Source organism: Otolemur garnettii, unplaced genomic scaffold (assembly GCF_000181295.1).
Source record: "Otolemur garnettii isolate 467f Iridium unplaced genomic scaffold, OtoGar3 scaffold00909, whole genome shotgun sequence".
In the NCBI taxonomy this organism is placed as follows: Eukaryota; Metazoa; Chordata; class Mammalia; order Primates; family Galagidae; genus Otolemur; species Otolemur garnettii.
The window spans coordinates 1-5,650 of NW_003853304.1; the positions used below are offsets into that span (position 1 = coordinate 1).

A 5,650-nucleotide genomic window follows, 5' to 3' on the forward strand; every position below is an offset into this window, starting at 1 on the left:
AAAAAAAAAATCAAGTCCAAACCAGGAGTAAGCACCCAGCTATTGAATGTCCACACAAGGCGCCCACAGCTCCTCCCTTGAAATTCCAAAGCCCAAAGCTCTACCCTTAACAATCCAAACCTGGTACCCACAGCTCTGCACTTGAAATTCCAACCTGGTGCCTCCGTCCTTGGAAGTCCAAACCAGGAGTCAGCAGCTCTGCCCTTTATCGTCCAACCTGGTAGTCCATGGCTATGGCCTTGGAAGTCCAAACATGGGTCAGCACCGCCTACCCTTTAAAGTCCCAACTGATTATCAGTGACTCCACTCCAAGAGTCCCAACGAGGTTGAGCTTACCTGCCCACCAGAGCCCTAACCTGGCATCAGAGACTCTGCTCTTGAAAGTCCAAAGTGTGTGTGTGTGGGGGGGAGGGGGGTTCTGCACTGCTGCACACAGGACAATGTCACTAGTGTTTCTCTCTCCAAAAGTCCCTCTCTTCCTTTGCTGCCCTGTCTCCACCTGAGCCACTTTTTTCTGCACTTCTATCCATACAATGACCAGACCTCCTAGAGAATTTCCATACACTCTGGGTTCTGCAGGGGTTATACCTTCAGCCCACTGGGCAGTGGGGGAAGGGTGTGATGAAACTTCAGTATTGCAGGGAGAGTATTTGTTTAGTTTTATGCTGAGCACAATGATGCCTAAACTCACTGGTGGGACAGCCCTGGGGGAGGACACCCAGTATTTTGTGGTTCTCACTTGTAGGGTAAAATGAGAGGTCTTTTGTCCTCTGCACTTGCAGAAAGCCTGCAGCCAGCCTCCTTCTTGAGGGAGGGGTCTTTCATTCTCATGACACTGGTCTTAGTACCTGGAATTTGTTCACTAGGATCCTCCTTTTTCAGTTGCAGGCCACAACCAACATGATGTGTACTTGTCTATCTTCTTTTCTATCTCAGCTCCTCTCCTTCAGTTTCAGAAGCCAAATCTGTCCAGAATCTCCCCTTCTGGTTAGGAGCCTCTGGCTCAAGTTGTCTTTTCTCAGCTATCCTCTTCCTTCCTCGCCATCATTTTTAATGGCTGAACATTATTCTGTGGCATACATATATTACAGATTCTTGATCCATTCATGGGATTATGGGCATTTAGGTTGCTTTCAGAACGTGGCAATTATGAACTGAGCCACAATAAATATTCCGGTGCAAATATCTTTGGGGTAAAATGATTTTTGTTCATCTGGGTAGTTACCTAGTAATGGGATTGCACGGTCCATTGGAAGGTCTACTTTTAGATCTTTGAGGATTCTCCAACTTCTCTCCAAAAGGGCTGTATTAGTTTGCAATCTCACCAGTAGTGTAGAAGTATTTCCTTCTCTCCACATCCTTCCCAGCATTTGGTGTTTTGTAATTTTGTGAAGTGGGCTAATCTTGCTGGGGTGAGGTGATATGTTAGAGTGGGTTTTTTTTTAATATTTTATTTTATTTTTTGTATTAAATCATAACAGTGTACATTAATACTATCATGGGGTACAGTGTAGTGTTTCTCTATACAATTTGAAGTACTTTCATCCAACTGGTTAACATAGCCATCGTGTCTTTTTCTTAGTTATTGTGTTAAGACATTTACATTCTATATTTAGAAAGATTCACATGTACCCTTATAGGATGAACCATAGGCGTGATCCCACTAATCACCCTCCCTCCACCTACCCTCCACCCACCCTCCAACCTCCCCTCCCCTCCCTCTCCCCTCTCCCCATGTTCCTGGGCTAAAATTACTTTCATAGAAGGGCTGGGTACATTGGATACTTTTTATCCCATTCTTGGGAAGCTTTGCTGAGAAGAATATTTTCCAGCTCCATCCATGTAAACATGAAGGAGGTAAAGTCTCCATCTTTCTTAATGACTGCATAGTATTCAATAGTGTACATATACCACAATTTATTGATCCATTTGTGGATCGATGGGCTCTTGGGCTTCTTCCATGACCTAGCAATTATAAATTGGGCTGCAATGAACATTCTGATACAAATATCTTTGTTGTAGTGTGATTTTTGGTCTTCTGGATATATACCTAGTAGAGAAATTATAGGATCAAATGGCAGGTCTATTTTTAGTTCTTTACGTGTTCTCCAGATGTCTTTCCAAAAGGAACATATTAGTTTGCAATCCCACCAGCAGTGTAGAAGTGTTCCCTTTTCTCCACACTCCAGCATCTCCATGCCAGCATCTCCCATTTCTCTATGCCAGCATCTCTGATTTTGGGATTTTGTGATATGGGCTAATCTTACTGGTATTAGATGATATCTCAAAGTAGTTTTGATTTGCATTTCTCTGATGATTAAGGATGGTGAGCATTTTTTTATATGTTTGTAGGCCATGTGCCTGTCTTCCTCAGAGAAATTTCTCTTCAAGTCCCTTGCCCACCCTGAGAGGGGATGGCTTATTCTCTTCTTGCTAATATGTTTGAGTTCTCTGTGGATTCTGTTTATTAAACCTTTGTCAGAGACATAACCAGCAAATATCTTCTCCCATTCCGAGGGCTGTCTACTTGCTTTACTTACTGTGCTTTTGGCTGTGCAGAAGCTTTCTATTTGATGAGGTCCCAGTAGTGTATTTTTGATGTTGCTTCAATTACCTGGGAGGTCCTCTTTTTTTTTTTTTGTATTAACTTTATTCTATTTTCTGTATAACTTTAAGTACATAAAGGTTTATTTCCACAAGCCTCAGGAAATGGGTAGAAATCACAGGACTATCGCTCTTCCCACCAAAAAATGTTGCGTATTTTGGTAATTGTTTGTCTGGGGTGGGGGAATGAAATTCATATTAGCAATGCTGTGTAAGATTCTTACATAAATTGAGACATAAAACCAGTCTGCAGGGGATGTTTTAGTCCTCTGGTTCAGGTGCCTGGACAGAAGCTGTTAAGTTGTTGAGCATGACAGAGAAAAGGAGGCAGTGAAGATGGATAACAGGCACCTAGCAGGTAAAGAGGAAGGAATGCCAGACATCTTGGAATGATGTGTTGTTGAAGGTGATAGGCAGGAATTCCAGAGAAAGAAAGAGTCCAAGACACCTGTAATGGCCCTGGATGAAGGGCACTGCTACAGTAGCTAGTACCAAAGAACCTCCTATCTCATGGTTGAAACAGACCCAGGATGGAATGCAGAATAAAAGGAATCCTTATAGAAAACCATTCCCCTTGGAATGCCAAGATGGCCAAGCCTCAGCTTTTGATCCAGTTCTACCCTTGCCCTCACTTGTCAACGGTGAAAAATTAGTTAGGTTAGAAGAAGTGTCTGGAATCAATACCAGCTTCTACTACCCTCATGCTCATTGTTAGAAGAAAAGATTAACTAGTGTGAACATTCTGATCTGTTAATTCCTAGGACTGTTTTATTCTTCTCAAAGGACTGTCTGTTGGTAGAATAACACCCCCAAAGCCAAAAGCTGAAAGGCACCAGTCCTGTTCTGCAGTTCCTTAAGAATGGACTGGTGGTGTGATTGAACCGATATGGAAAGGTCGCACCTTCCTGCAGAAGATCAACTGACTTGCTATACCACCCCAAATCTCAGCCTGAGGTATATTTCAGCGAAGGCAGGTAGCTGTGCTTCTCAGAGTAGAGAAGCAGTTTAAGAGCAGAAAGGTAGAGGAAATCTAGAAAAGAACTGTCTTGATACAGATTTATCCCATGGTGTGAACGGAGAGGGCAAAGAACCCAGTGGCACTTCTCTTAACCAGCAATTTCTGTCACTGTGGTGACCAACTTCTGCTCATTCCATAAGGTCTTGAACTGCTCAGGGACTGGAAACTCATTAAAGTCACCGCTTTCTGTAGGAATGAGGACGTTCATCTCAGAAGATTTGGCACTGACTATCTCACAATCCAGGGAATTCTTGCTCAAGTAAGCATGGCAGCCATTTGTTTTGTTGATGGAAATGGTTGGCACTTTACCCATTACCTGAACTTTGACATCCCTACTATTGATTATCTCCACGATGCCCACCACAGTCATCAAATACCAGACCAAGTTTCTTACAGTTATCTACTGTAATGGAGTTAATTTTGCCCTTGATTTGCAATATGGTGTTGACACATTTGTACATGTAAACCACCTGTTTCAGCTCCGTGTCATCAATCACCTGGTTGGAAACATTCTCCTGATTTTCCACTCTCCACTTTTTGCCCTCCAGTTTAAGTAGAGCTAGCTCCTTCTTTGAGGTTGGTTTGGGGGATGGGCTGGTTTGGGGGTTGGGTGCAGAAAACGGCCTGGGGCCACTGCGTACTGGACCACTCTGAACCTTCAAGGCAGGGGGTTCTTGTGAGTCTTCATGTCATCAGATACATGTTTTAGGGCATGTGTGATGCTCTCCCCCTGATTAATCTGCACAAACAGTGCTGAACGGGATGTAGACTCATCAGAGCCTGAACTGGTGGAGACTGGGGGAGGAGGTGGGCCTGTTGGTGGGGGAGGTGGGCCTGATCCAGCAGAAGGTCCAGATGGTAATCCACTCAGTTCTTTTGCCACAGGCCCCGTCTTGCTCCAGGACAGTCTGGTGGTATGGAACTCCTTAATGTAACCCTGCTGCTCTGTCCATATACTCAAGTAAGCTTTGACCCACTCTACATGCTTCTTATTCACATCTTTGTACTCCTTGAGGACTCGGTTTGTATAAAACATAGCAGCATCATTCATTTCTATCACATAGGGGCCAGGCATAGGAGTCATAGCCACCCAGCCCAGGGCTTGGATGCTTTCACTGACAGCTGACAAGTGATTGAACAACTTGCTGCCTCGGTTCTTCTCTGGAAAAGCTATCACTTCTTGGATCTGCTCTGAGATGGGTGCCAGCAAATCACAAAGCTTATTGCCTGCTGGCTGCTGACACTGAGAGGCTGTAACCAGGAGTACTCGCTCCAACTTCAGACCTGTGTGGACCATCTCCTCATGTTTCTGCACGTCTCCTCCAATTTCTTTACTGATCTTCAAGTACTCTCTCACAGGACCGGCAAGCAGTGAGTCAAATGCTTGCACTTATGGAACTGCCCCTTTTGATGAATTGTCTCCATACCCACAGTGCATGTCAGAGGTATGTGATACTGCCTCCAGGTGGCCCACTGCCCTCTCCAATCTTTCTACCAGATTTTGCATGTCAGCCATAATGTACCACCTCAGGACTGCGATCAGCTGCTCTCCTGGGTCCTCTTCATAAAATTTTCACCTAGGCCGATTTCTTCAAGTGTTTCTCCTACACTTTCTTCTAGTATTTTTATAGTTTCATGTCTTAAGTTTAAATCTTTAATCCAGGGAGAGTCAATCTTAGTTAGTGGTGAAATGTGTGGATCCAGTTTCAGTCTTCTGAAGGTCACCAGCCAGTTTGCCCAGCACCATTTGTTAAATAGGGAGTCTTCCCCATTCAATGTTTTTAATTGGCTTGTCAAAGATCATATAGCAGTAACTAGCTGGGTTCAGCTCTTGGTTCTCTATTCTGTTCCATCCATCTAACTCTCTGTTTTCATGCCAATACCATTGTGTTTTGATCACTGTGGATTTATAGTATAGTCTGATGTCTGGTAGCATGATTCCTTCGGCTTTGTTTTTATTTCCGAGTAATGTTTTGGCTATTTGAGGTTTTTTTCAGGTTCCATATAAAATGAAGTATCATTTTTTTC

General features: G+C 43.7%; 1 pseudogene across 1 annotated transcript; it reads right to left on the reverse strand.

Annotated features, from left to right (window-relative positions):
* Window positions 1-3,643: 3,643 nt before the first annotated feature.
* Window positions 3,644-5,167, reverse strand: LOC100965174 (annotated as a pseudogene). Its single transcript, XR_002771513.1, has one exon. The product of XR_002771513.1 is annotated as an adenylyl cyclase-associated protein 1-like (transcript).
* Window positions 5,168-5,650: the final 483 nt, after the last annotated feature.